The following is a 14,337-nucleotide window of genomic DNA, read 5'->3' as shown; positions in this document are numbered from 1 at the left end:
TACAACCTATGGTGCCACCCATGCTTCACTACTATTGTTATTCGAGCTAGCTAGATCAAAGCTAGCTCAGGTATTTCTGTATTTGCTGCAGTCACACATCTGACTGCAGTGTAGACATAGAGTCATAAGAATCCCTAAATTAAAAAATCTAGATAAGGTCAGACTAAGTGTTTATTCATCTAATTATTAGTATTTAGAGTTGAAAGCAGGTGGGGACAGCAATCAGTACACCAGACCATAAATCCCCACATACAACCAATGTGTGATACTACAGTTTTGGTTTTTCTTCCATCTGCAAATATGGCATTTGCTTTTGGAGAACCCAAATAGGAATGGCATCAAGTACTATGGAGGTTACTACTGTAAGCAGTTTAATACAAATTATGTCCCTGGGAATATCAAGTGGTATTTACAAAATGAGACTCATCAGAAAATCTGAAACTTTATTCTCTCCAAAATTGTGGTAACTAAGTAATTGGCTGATGTATGAAATTATACATACTCCAAATACTTTTGAGGTAGGATACAGTAGGATGGGGCTCCACTGTTTAAAATGCTTACATTGCTTTACATGACACAATCCATGAACTGGGGAAGGAGCAAGAAAGGACAAAGATAGAAATAAAAAATGTTGTATGCATCTCTTCCTGGTCGCCTTTTACTTACCATTAACTTCTTAGTTACAGGAGAAGAGGATTTTATAAAGGAACCTCTTCCCTTCCCCCATGGGGTTTGTTGTAAATGACCAATGTTGTTCTGATGAAAAACAGAAACGTTGTTGGCTTTTCTCAATTTTCCCTGCTTTTCCAGTGGCAAAAATGGAAAAATGAAGGAGGAGGAAGGGGAAAAAGAGAGGGGGTTGGAAACAATTTTTTTTCAAAAATTGATTTTTGATTTTTTTACTTTTTTCATCAAAAGTCAAAATATGCCTAAAGGAATAAAAAAAAATGTCATTTAGAGAAAAAGGACATTTCCTGTAAAAAAATAAAAAAAGGTTTTACAGGAAATGATGGAAAATTTTACCAACTCTAAATGCATATGTGAATGCCTGCAGGCTTTTTTAAAACACACAGAACTTTGCCTCTTTAAAAAAAAAAAAACATATTGTCTGATGTATTACAGAATCAGAATGAAATATTTTCATTTTACTCTGTCAAATGCTTTCCCAAACATCGATTAGTTAGAATACAGAGTCATCTAGACATTTAAGAGATGTTTATTAAGACTGTATAGAGAGCACATCATTGTACATGGCCCTGTAAAGTAGGATGAGCTGTGTCAAACTAAAAGCTCTACCCAGAAAACCAGCAATGTGAACACACAGGTACAGTGTAGTACAATGCAAATCAGGGCAAACACAGAAAGGCATGTAGTAGGTGGGTTTTTAGAAGTATTTGAAGGCAGGCAGGTAGGGTGCTTGGTATATATTGAATGGAGGTTCTTCCAGATGTATGGGGCCACATGAAATCTGGCACAAAGTTGGGAGTGAGCAAAGGAAACAAAGGAGAGAAGATTGGGCAAAGGTTAGGAAACATGATGGATTGTAAAAGGTTATGAAAATAAGGATGGGCATTTTGGAAGGCCTTGAAAGTGAAGAGGAAACTGGATATACAAGAGTCTGAGGTCTGAGGAAAGGTATTGCATAAGGTATCCTTCAGATACCTGATTATTAATGACTAACCCTTTTTTAACTGTATGGATTTAGTAATGCAACTGAGAAGTCATTGTGTCTATTATTTTGGTTAATGCCACATAGTCAAAATCTACAACGTACACATAGGAGTATATAAGATATACCGAGAGGAGTCTTTGCTCACTTGAGGCATAAGGGTCATAGTAGCCTGTTTCCCAGGTAGGTGGTAGGGAACTGTTGTATGGTACATGAGAGGCTACACCAACACCTAAGTGTTTCTAGAACATTCTATTAATCCCTTCTCCAAGCCATCTCGCTTCCTTTAAATAACTGAATAATTTGATCACTGTTCATAGTCTTTCAGTGATAAGCAGCTTTTCTGCCTACATATCTGAAAGTTTAGGAGAACTGGAATCAGTCAGAAGTTGGGGGTGGGGGAAAGTGTTGTGTTTTGTTTACTAACGAATCATCAGAGTAGTTTTGTTCCAACTAAAGAATGTCATAATATTGAGCAAAGTTTCCTAGTATCTCACCGGCTTTGTTTGAATTCAAGTGTCGAATTTTTGTCCTGTCCATTGAAGCCTGATGTTTTCTTAATTGAAAGATCAACAGCCAGCATGTCCTATGAGACAACTATTTTCCAGTAATAATGTTGCTTGGTTGATTCTGGGCTGTAATCTTATAAGAGTCACTCTTACCAGGGGGTGCCAGAATGAATAATCTGGAGGCTCTTATTAAAAGCTGATGAGATGAAATGCATACAGTGACTATTGTTCTTACCTGTGTTTATCGTAGACTTTTGAATGAGAGTCTAAATTCACCTAACCAAAAAGAAGTGTTTTCTCACTTGAGCATCAGTGTGATTTTTATCCCTATTACTGCCAGCTATTGTTCAAAAATTAAGTTCAAGAGTAGCTCTAAGAAGCATTTGAATGACTAGAGTTGGGGCTTCTAGCTACTATTTCTTATCAGATTTAGAATTTCCCCATGGTGTACTTCCCATGCTGTTCTAACTTATCAGAAGTGTTGGAAGATTTGCTGGATTGGCATCCTGAAGGCACTGAGGGGGAATCAGATGGGATATACTTGAACTTTTCTGTTACGTGATTTACTTGGTCATGCTGTTATCTGACCATTTCTGTTAGGGGGCTTATTCCTTCACCCGTCTACTTCCCTGGTTCTTCTCGCATGAGTCCAAAGTCCAAAGGTTCAAACAATTCAATGTTTATTGGGGTGAACTTCCAGCAAGCATGATTCCAGTTTCCTTCCTTAGTGTCCCCCTTCCTAGCTCTGACACCACAGAGCCTTACCTGTGTCCCTGTTCCCATTCCTGCCCTTAGCTACACATGATTCCAATTTCCCCACCCCCATTCCCTGTTCCCATTTCCTCCCCCCACCCACTCACTTCCTGATTGACTGCAGACTATATAGTAAAACTTGAGTTCTGCTATACCTTAACCAATCATTTTACTGAAATTTAACTAACCAATCCTAACATATTGTAACATGATTATTTAACCAATTATATCCCACCACCTTAATTAGTTTACACCCAGCAATATTAATTATACAGCAGACAGGAACAATCACAGAACCAGACAGAGATTATGCAGACAAACAATAGGGAAATGGGGACTACAGTGATAGAACAGTTTTTAGAGTAGCAGCCGTGTTAGTCTGTATTTGCAAAAAAGAAAAGGAGTACTTGTGGCACCTTAGAGACTAACAAATTTATTTGAGCATAAGCTTTCGTGAGCTACAGCTCACTTCATCTAAGGTGCCACAAGTACTCCTTTTCTTTTTTTAGTGATAGAACAAACACAGAAATGTGGATTTCACATCCCAGCTATTGATAAGTGAGTTTTTGCCAGACAGGATGCTATCAAATTAAGTTTCCTTTTACATCTTCTAGGCACTTCCCTTGCTCTGGAGGCGATAGGCATCATCAGGACAGGGTTGTATTCCTAACAGCCCAATAGCACCTTATTTCAAATGTGACTAGTTTGGAAGGTGAGGATGTGACCGGTCGCTTCCCAGTTTATGGCTGCCTCTGCTGCTTAGCCAAAGGCCTTAGAATCATAGAATATCAGGGTTGGAAGGGACCCCAGAAGGTCATCTAGTCCAACCCCCTGCTCAAAGCAGGACCAAGTCCCAGTTAAATCATCCTAGCCAGGGCTTTGTCAAGCCTGACCTTAAAAACCTCTAAGGAAGGAGATTCTACCACCTCCCTAGGTAACGCATTCCAGTGTTTCACCACCCTCTTAGTGAAAAAGTTTTTCCTAATATCCAATCTAAACCTCCCCCATTGCAACTTGAGACCATTACTCCTCGTTCTGTCATCTGCTACCATTGAGAACAGTCTAGAGCCATCCTCTTTGAAACCCCCTTTCAGGTAGTTGAAAGCAGCTATCAAATCCCCCCTCATTCTTCTCTTCTGCAGACTAAACAATCCCAGCTCCCTCAGCCTCTCCTCATAAGTCATGTGCTCTAGACCCCTAATCATTTTTGTTGCCCTTCGTTGTACTCTTTCCAATTTATCCACATCCTTCCTGTAGTGTGGGGCCCAAAACTGGACACAGTACTCCAGATGAGGCCTCACCAGTGTCGAATAGAGGGGAACGATCACGTCCCTCGATCTGCTCGCTATGCCCCTACTTATACAACCCAAAATGCCATTGGCCTTCTTGGCAACAAGGGCACACTGCTGACTCATATCCAGCTTCTCGTCCACTGTCACCCCTAGGTCCTTTTCCGCAGAAAAGGCCTTAGCCTAAGAACAGGGCCTCAGACTGTCACGGTAAGAGCAGGCCCTTACACCAGCAGACAGTGATTTTGATTCTTTCTTTTATACCTCTATAACTAGCTAAGTGATAAGAATACACCTAAATTAGAGTATAGGCCTTTACAGACAGGCCTGAATATCTATATCCTAACAATTTCATGTTTCTAAATTTCTCTCCTCTGAAAATAATGATTGTTTTACCACTTTAAATTGCCTCTTCTGATTTCAAACCTCCATATATTTATGTTGCATCCACAATGATGACAAAAGACTTTAGAGACTTTGGGTTAAATGCAGCCCTTGTGTAACTCTGACTTGTATGAAGTTACATCAGGGATGACTTTTGCCTTGACTGTATAGCAGAGGCTCACAAACTTTTTTTACCGTGCCCCCCCCTTCAGAGATTCATGTCCCATACACACACCCCTTCCTCCACATTATGGGGAACAGTAGAGAAATAGCCCAGCCAGCTAAATTGGCAACAGTGTCAGGAAGCAGGGGCTGGTGGGTGCTTCGGAGGGTGCAGGGAGCGGTGGATCCCTGCAGGAGGCAGTGGTTTGGGAGTCGTGGGTACCTTGGAGGATACATGGGGTAGGCACTGAGTGCCTGCGAGAGGCAAGGGGACTGTGCGGGAGGTGGGTGCTGACCAAATTCACCCTAGAGTATTTAAGAAATTGACTGAAGCAATATTGGAACCATTAGTGATTACCTCTGAGAACTCATGGAGGAATCATAGGCTAATGGAGTGGAGAGCTTACTTATAAAATCTGCATATAACTCCAAGATGGGAGGGGTTGCAAACACTTTGGAGGACAGGACTAGAATTCAAAATGACCTTGATAAATTGGAAAATTGGTCTGAAATCAACAAGATGAAATTCAATAAAGACCAGTGCAAAGTACGACACTCAGGAAGGAAAAATCAAATACACAATTACAAAATGGGGACCAACTGGCCAGATGGTAGTACTGCTGAAAAGGATCTGGGGGCTATAATGGAATGCACATTGAATGAGTCAACAATGTGATGCAGTTGCAAAAAATAATCATATCATTCTGGGGTGTACAAAAGGGAGTGTCATATGTAAGACACAGGAAGTAATAGTTCTGCTCTACTCAGCACTGGTGAAGCCTCAGCTGCAGTAGTGTCTCATTTCGGGGCACTACACTTTCGGAAAGATGTGGCCAAACTGGAGAGAGTCCAGAGGAGCTCAACAAAAATGACAATAGGTTTAGAAATCCTGACCTATGAGGAAAACCTGCGCTTTTTAGAGAACCTGATAACAGTCTTCCAATATGTTAAGGGCTGTTATACAGAGGACATCAATTGTTCGCCAGGTCTACTGAAAGCAGGACAAGAATGGGCCTAATCTGTAGCAAGGGAGATTTAGGTTAAATATTAGGAAAAGCTTTGTAACTATACGGAGAATTAAGTACTGTAATAAGTTACCAAGGGAAGTTGTGAAATCTCCATCATTGGAGCTTTCTAAGAACAGGTTGGACAAACACCTGCCAGGATGACCCTCCCTGTCTCAGACCAGGGGGCTGGACTAGGTTATGAATATACTTATGTAATTAGAGAGATGATTTAAAGGCTGTTGGTATAAAAATCTTGTAATGGATTAAGGCAAGATTCTTGGAGAACTAGGATCAGGCCCATAGTTTGGAGTGGAATCAGATTTAGGGAATATAGATCACTGGTTTCCAGCAATTAGCCACCTTCAAATGTGATCTGGGTCTGTGCATCAATGCTGTGAGAACTGATCAGTTCCCAGGTGCCACTGGGAACCCCATTCTCCAGGAATCAGACAGAGTCAAGGGTAGAGAAATTTACTGTGAACTAGGAGATCTAGGGGAAAATAGTCTGTTAGGAAAGCTCTTGGTATTTTGAAGGAATCAGGACCTATTTTGTCTTTATACACCCATTTAAGTCTCATTTTAACTTGCTCCCTTTAATGTGCACAACTCACAGTCCAGGATGGTGAATGGATTTCTCTTTGAAAGGTGAAGAACTTCTTCTGCAGGCAGGGAAGCAGGCAGGCATATAGGATATATCTTCACTGAGAGGGTGGGGGGAAGGTGTGTTAAGATAATTCGGGTTAATATAGCAGCGAGGACTCAGCAACTCAGCTTTTAACTCGGGTTAGCAGCTTACGTTCACCCCCAGCCTCCCCTATAGGCTTTAGCTTGATCTGCTAATCCATGTTGCTGTGTCTTCACTGCTATGTGAACCCCAGTTAGTTAACCTCAGTAAAGAACACACTGTTTTTCTAGTGAAGACATACCCATAATCAAGATTTAGGGGACCTGGACATAATATGGAGCCACTCTGGTTTATTACCATTCCCTACCCTGCTTTTTCCACCCCATCCCTCTCCCATTTTCCATCTCCTCCCCACTTATTATTTTCTTTAACAGCTTGATACATTATTTTATTTTAACTAGTTCTTTAACAATTATACTTTTCTATTCTCTTTTTAATATTGTTACTCATATTTAGGGTGACCAGATGTCCCAATTTTTATAAGGACAGTCCCGATTTTTGGGTCTTTTTCTTATATAGGCTCCTATTACCCCCCACCCCATCCCAATTTTTCACACTTGCTGTCTGGTCACCCTACTCATATTTATCTTGCTACTGACCCCTAGGTAAGGGGATCAAGACAGAAGCAGCACGGAAAGCAAGTGAGCAACTAAACTGGGCAGGAACAGCAGGCACCATGATAATTTCCCCTTGTTCTGACCCCACAGAAATCCACACCCCCTTGCTCCACAGGGACGGGGCTTTGCAGGGTTTGTGGGAGGCAGAACGGAGGTGTTCTCCATGATGTTCTCCTATTAAAAGCAGCAGATGTGCTTGAAATATTATTAGCAGCATTTCAGTAGCACCCAGAAGCTCCAACTAACGTGCTCGTTGCTGTAAAGTTACACAGTAAGGGACAACTGTCCCTGGACTCAAGTGTTTATAATCCAAAGAGACATGACAAAAGAGGCAGAGAAAGGGAGTATCATTATTCCCATTTTACAGACACTGAGTGATTAAATGACCTAACAGGGAGACTGTGCCAGAGCTCCCCATGTCTGTTTGTTGTAATCTACCTATTGACTAGTCCTATACTTGGGTTGTGAATTCTTTGAGGCAGGGACCCATTTTTGTTATGTTTGTACAGTGCCTGGCACAACAGGGCCCAGGCCTCTAAGTGCTAATTCAAAACAAGTAGCATTAACTCTGTTCTGAACCCCACTCTGGGTTGGCGAGGCTAGAGGCAAATGATAGCATGGCTCCGGTAGGGCCAGTGCTACCAGCGTGAGGGGGAGAACCAGAGAAGCAGTGAGGAGGTGCTGAGCCCTGGTGTGACTGCATGTTTCCAGAAGGATAGTCAGGGGCCACAGGGTTAAGATGTCTTCTTGATGCTGTCTAGCAGGGAAGACTGGCAGGAAACGCCATAAAGTCAGAGAGTTTCCTGGCCCCCGGTACCTTCCTGCAAGTATTGCCAAGAGAGGGTATAATTCAGTCCTTAAGGTATGGTTCCATTAACTAGGAATCATCAAATTACTATAGTGTTAATAGCCACCTCAGTTATAAATACTATAAAATGATTCTTCTGGATTATATTCCAAGATTATGCCACCTTTGATAAGAATGCCAGATGACTGAATAGGGGATTTAAAAAGGGCTGGAGGCTTGCCATGATGAGGAGAATTAGCAAACGGTCTATATTTCGTAACAGGAAATCTCTCTTATGCATCATCTCACTGCAGGCCTTAGCAAAGGCCTGAACTTCTCACACACAGGCTCTCATGCAGAGAGAAAGCCAGCCAGTTTCATATAATGGTCAGCGGTCTCACACAGCAGCTAATTTCTTGTGGTTTTTTACAGGTGGCATTCTTATGTGAAACAAAGAATTCTTGGTGTTTTTAAATCACTTTCTCCAGCAGTTTGCAGCCCCTTCCTGATCCCACTGGCATGTATTGTGGCTTGTCCAGAGGCATTAGAGACCTATATGGAGCAGCATGTAAGATTTCATCCTCTCCCGTGCTACTTGTTTGCAAGCAATATGGAAGCACTGCAGTTATTGCATGTAGTTCCCCGACAAGTTCCCTTCCAGACCAGGAGATTCCAGTGGCTTCATTTTCTCCGTTTTTGCAAAGGTTTCATTTCCTTCCAACCCCATGTAGTAGATGTGTGGTGTATTGGGATGCTCGTAAGAGAATGAATTGCATTTTCTGGCCCCAGACACTTGACGTAGAACAAGGTTGCAAAATATTAACATTCCTGTGATACAACAGGGACCTGTGTCCACTGACTCCAGTGGCTACTCCTACCATGAAGAGATTAAGGGGGACCTGGCAGGGGTACACAGAAAACCACATACAGAAGACACGGCACTCCGAAAAATAAGCATCACACTGGTACCTACAGATTCCAAACTATGACATTAAATGATACATTAGAATATTCTGAATTGGGGCACCTTGGTGAACAGTCAATCACCTCAATTAAGTAGTTGTCCTGATTAAAGAGGAAAAGGCATTAAAAACCCAGCCTGAATAGATTTTAGGAAATATAAAATATTGCACAGAATTAAAAATTCAAGAATAAAAATTATATTCACTGCCTTTTGTCTTCATTTAATCCTTTTTAGCAGAGGTTAGAATGTAAGATGAATTTAAGCACCACTTAATGACTTGGCTTCAGCTGGATGTATGCTCATTAAGCAAAATTTATACTAATTTGTCCCAATTAAGCAACAGTAATTGCTATTCACCACCATTAGGTGAAATAAGATTTCTAGTAAAGGAGCCACCCCGATTCAACATAGCCCATGTTATGTTGAACACGTGGTATCTGTGTCATCGGGGGAACCCACAGAAAGATTTTTTGGTTTTTTAGGCTCCACAAAAATCTGCTTTTTAATTTTTTAAAAATCCATAAAACACTCCAGGGTCTGATGCTATCCAGGGTCCTCAAAGCTACAGAGGCCTAAAGTCCATTGAACTACATGGAAAGCCATTGGGCTTTTGATCAGGCCCTGAATGAAGGCACTGAGGGATTTATTCCCACAAATCCCATTAAATTAGTAGCCACATTCGCTAGACAGTTCTGAGAATCTCAACCTAGACCTTTCTGTCTCACAGCATGTCCTGGTTGGGGTGACATTGCACAGAGTCATGATACATGATCACTTAAAGAGACAGACCACAGAAGAGCATTGACTGGTAGCTCCGGAGGAAACTGCCTGTCAGGTTTCCAGATGGAGGTGGTGCTGCAGCTGCCATGACAGACAGTGGAAAATGAATATGAATACATGTGGCAGAGTCTCAGAGGATGCTGAGTGTTCCTTGGCAGGGTGGTTGCTATTTCTGCTACAACAGGCAATGTCAACATCCTGAGATTAAAATTGTTAATAGCTGGACCACACAATATTTAATGAGGCATATTTAAAATGAGTATTAATATATATTAGGTTGCATTACTCTTAGGCCCCAATCCTGCAAAGACTGGCGCACTGTGAGCAGTCCTACTAAAAGACTTATGCATTTGTTGAACTCAGTGGAACAACTCATAGTATGTAAAGTTAAGCACACCCTTAAGCCTTTGCAGTATTGAGGCCCTAGGCTAAAATGGTTCTCAACCTGCGGCCTGCAGGCCACCTGCGGCTCAATCAGCCAACAGCTGCGGCCCAAGTGACATCCTCAGGGCCATACAGGAAGTATATATATTCTGTGGTTGCAGCCTACATAACACAGAGAGCTGCATATGCAGCCCACAATGGCAAATCGGTTGAGAACCACTGCGCTAAACTCTTTGGGGTAGGAAACATGTCTTGTGATGTTTGCAATGCACCATGTAAATTTACAGCACTATACATTATTTTTAACATTAATTTTGATATCTCCACCTTTCAGCCCACAGGTTACCAGTACACTCTACAGGCTCATTACTTCATCCTTGAATTGAAGCTTTTTTTTCTTTAGTGGACATCATTCTATCTATGTCATCAACACTGTGCAATGATTTTTGCCAAGGCAGGTATTTGCAAAAGCAGAATGTAATTTCCTGGCAAGAATTTAGCCAGACATGTGAGACTAATACCACTGTTCTTGTGACTAGGGCAATGGGATGTTTAACAACTACTGCAATTGTGCCCAATACCTCAGTTATACTGTCCATCAAAAAGACATCTTCTCCCTCGTACTATCTCAGAGAATAGAGCTGGTCAACATGTCCTTTCATAAAACAACAACAAAAGCCAAACAAATAAAAAACAACCCCCACCCACAGTATTTTTTTATTTTTTATTTTACAAAAATAAATCGAATTTTCCTGTACAACATTAGCAATGGAACAGAGCCTTGAACTGGGTTTGTACATTGACACTTACTTTACAAGCCCCTTTTCATTCCCAGAGCTGGTGAAAAGGAGCCTTAGGTTTGATCTTCACTAACAACTTATGTCAGTATAACTACTTTGCTCAGAGGTATGGAAAATCCATATCCCTGAGCAACGTAGTTCTACTGACCTAACCCGCAGTGTAGACAGTGCTTTGAATTTTGGTCAAGCCTGACCTTAAAAACCCTTAATTTTGGTTTGACCCATTATATAGATCAGGTGAACCTGAAAGTTCAGATCTGAGCTGAACTTCAGATTGGATCTAAACTTCACAAAACTGAGGGGTGTGCCGAGATGGGGTTTAGTTCAGGCCTATCACTAATGGGTATGGTGGGCAGAAGATAAAGAAATCTATACAAATGTACTATTACATTTTCATTTTCCACAAATTTTCCTTACATTACAAACTCTTTCCTTACATTAAGGAGGATGCTTTAAAAAGGCACAAGGTCCCACTGAAAAGCAAATGAAAAAGATCAGTCTGATGTAACACTTCAGTTTACACAAGATTTTTACATAAAATGATTCACTTCAGAAAGGTATTGAGCTTCTGCCATAGGAGAGCAGGACTTTAGAACTTTAACCATACATAATTGATCCACACGCAAGTCTAGAGCCAAAAAATTGTACTTGTTTTGCAGGAACCGTGGGCTTTTTTAAAAACAGGAACTCAGTGTTATTTCAAAAGAAATTTGCCCTGCAGAATAATAAATCCTCCACATAGAGTTGGTCAGAACTTTCCATCAAAGTGATTTTTTGATACTACTTTCCTGAACCTAGCCCTCTCTGAATGACAAGATGGTGCAGATGTAAGAGAATGCAGCAGGGCAGTGCTTTAATCCACAAGTTCAGATTTTGGTCCATACAGTAGGTGAAAATGAGTAAATTCATCCCAGTCCTTACTGGACATCCCAAAGCCACTCCAGAGTTTAGCATGCTTAGAACTTTCTGCTCTAGACAGTTCCAAGATTAGCTCAGAGGGAGCATTGTAATTTATGGCTTGAGATTTTGGAGTTGGTGGAACCCGCATTTGAACTTCCACTTCCTTCATTTTGTGCCTGCACAATATGGCTTAATCTCAGATGGGTCTCCCTCTTCCTCCCACCCCAATGCTGCCATATCACTAGCTTTTGGTATTTTCTGTTTGATGTGGCAACACAATACTTTGCCATCAACGAGACTCAGAAAAATAAACACCCGCTACAACTCAATTTCATACAAGGTTGAAACACACACATGGTTATTTTTTCCACCAGTTGTTTCTTTGGAACAGATGGTATTTGCAACTTTTGGGGATGTACCTATTTCAAATGGTTTATTCTTATATGATTAACTTAGTAATAAGGAAAAAATTGCATCTGGAGTTGGGTCTTTTATGTGGTGTACAGAGTATGCAGTTTAAAATTATTTGGAAAATCATCTGCAGTTGCAAGCCACCAGGAGCTATGCCAGGCTTAGCTGAGTCAGCCCTCAGGATGCAAGGCTTCCTGCTAGTAATTGACAGGAAACAGTTTGCTTCCGGTGGTGCTGATTCAGCAAAGCAATAAATCACTGAAATAGTGTAATGGCAATAAGAAGACACAAATTAAAGTGATACACTGCAGAACCTCCTCCAGTGCGTGGTACTGTCAGATGTTACACTGTAAAACCTGGCAGAATCATGACATATTCTGTGGTAACTGATTTTGACCACCCTGCATCACGCATGAAGAATGTACATATTTTCACTGAAATATTTAAGTCCCACAAATCTGAACAGAGTCTCGCCCAGAATTGAAGTAAACAGATGAAAAATGGGGTATTGCTTTGGGTTGATGTTTCTTGCAAGCAGAGAACTGTTATGGACTGGGATGTAGATGTTCTGGCTTAGTAGTCGGAGCAGGAGTCAGGTCTAGTGGGCAGAGCGGGGACACAGGCTGGGGAATGAAGCCAAGGGTCAGCACCAAAGTCAGCTGCCAATTACCAGAGCCAGGGGTCAAGCCAGAGTCAGGGTCAGAAGCCTGATGCTGGAATCGGAGCCAGGACTGGTAACTGATGATTGGAAGTAAGGTGTAAGGGCAGGAACTGGAGGCCAGGCAAGGATCAAGCATGGAGTGGGAGCATGGTGGGAACAGGAGCAAAGACAGAAGTGAGCCAGGAGCACAGCAAAAACCAGTAACAGGGTTGGGTATAGAAGACAGACACAAACAGGGTCTGATGCAACCACAACAGGAAATCACCTTGTTGCTCAAACAAACTACCTGTGCCCCCTTCTATCTTAAATAATGTGATTGGATAAAATCAGTGGTGCCAGGCAATCCTCTAATCTGGGATCCCTTTGATGGTGCCTTGGCTGAGGCTATAGTCCTACTAGCTCCTCGGCCCACCAGGTTTCAGCAGATGGCCAGGATGCAGCAGCTCTTTGGGGACTCCCTGGCCTGTGTTTAAGACCTGGGACATCACATTAACCTACTCAAAGAACTCAGTCAGCTGGAGACTCTCATGCCAATGGTAAGAAAAGGGAAGGTGCACATCTCCAATGAATCATTCAATAAAGAGACACAAAAATTGATATCTCCAATTTGCTGTCCACAGGTCTTAGTTAAGCCTTTTCTCTAAGTATCTATAGTATGAACATTTTGTTCCTCGTTTTGTTTCAGTTCACTTTTTCTATATAGTGAAGCTAAAATGATAACAGAGTATGAGTAAAATCTTCAAAAGTGCCTAAGTCCCATTTCCAAAAATGACTTTGGCTTTTAAATGGCTAGCCCATTGATTAAAATGAGACTTAGGTGCTCTAGAACATTTTACACTTTATTTTTTTTGATTGCTGGCACTGGTCTAATGTTACTCACCAGTAACATTATTCTCACTCAGGCTCCTGACTCAAAACCAAGATTTTGCATTTCCCTGTGTAGTTGCCACAATCTTCTGGTCACTCATTCTCTTCCTCTGGAGATTGCCTGTTAATACAGGGAAAAGAAGAACTCATGAGAAGGAAGCTGTACTGCATGTGTGCTGTGAAATTTTGAAATCATAGATTCATAGATACTAAGGTCGGAAGGGACCATTCTGATCATCTAGTCCGACCTCCTGCACAGCGCAGGCCACAGAATGTCACCCACCCACTCCTATGAAAAACCTCACCCATGTCTGAGCTATGGAAGTCCTTAAATCATGGTTCAAAACTTCAAGGAGCAGAGAAGCCTCCCTCCAGTCAACCATGCCCCATGCTACAGAGGAAGGCAAAAAAAAAAAAAACAACCCTCCAGGGCCTCTCCAATCTGCCCTGGAGGAAAATTCCTTCCCGACCCCAAATATGGCAATCAGCTAAACCCTGAGCACATGGGCAAGATTCACCAGCCAGATACCCAGGAAAGAATTTTCTATAGTAAATCAGATCCCATCCATCTAATATCCCATCTCAGGGGATTTGGCCTATTTACCCTGAATATTTAAAGATCAATTACTTACCAAAATCCCATCATACCATCTCCTCCATAAACTTATCGAGTAGAATCTTAAAACCAGATAGATCTTTTGCCCCCAC

The 14,337-nt window shown here is 41.6% G+C and overlaps 1 protein-coding gene across 1 annotated transcript in view; it reads right to left on the bottom strand.

Annotated features, from left to right (window-relative positions):
- Nucleotides 1–13,664, bottom strand: part of F13A1 (coagulation factor XIII A chain) — a 157,114-nt gene extending 143,450 nt beyond the window's left edge. The window contains exon 1 of the mRNA XM_043508364.1: nucleotides 13,643–13,664. The gene's annotated coding sequence lies outside the window, so the exon portion shown is untranslated. The remainder of the gene's footprint in view (nucleotides 1–13,642) is intronic.
- Between the last annotated feature and the right edge of the window lie 673 nt (nucleotides 13,665–14,337).

Source organism: Dermochelys coriacea, chromosome 2, assembly GCF_009764565.3.
Source record: "Dermochelys coriacea isolate rDerCor1 chromosome 2, rDerCor1.pri.v4, whole genome shotgun sequence".
Taxonomy (NCBI): domain Eukaryota; kingdom Metazoa; phylum Chordata; order Testudines; family Dermochelyidae; genus Dermochelys; species Dermochelys coriacea.
This window is presented reverse-complemented; position numbering and strand designations above follow the sequence as displayed.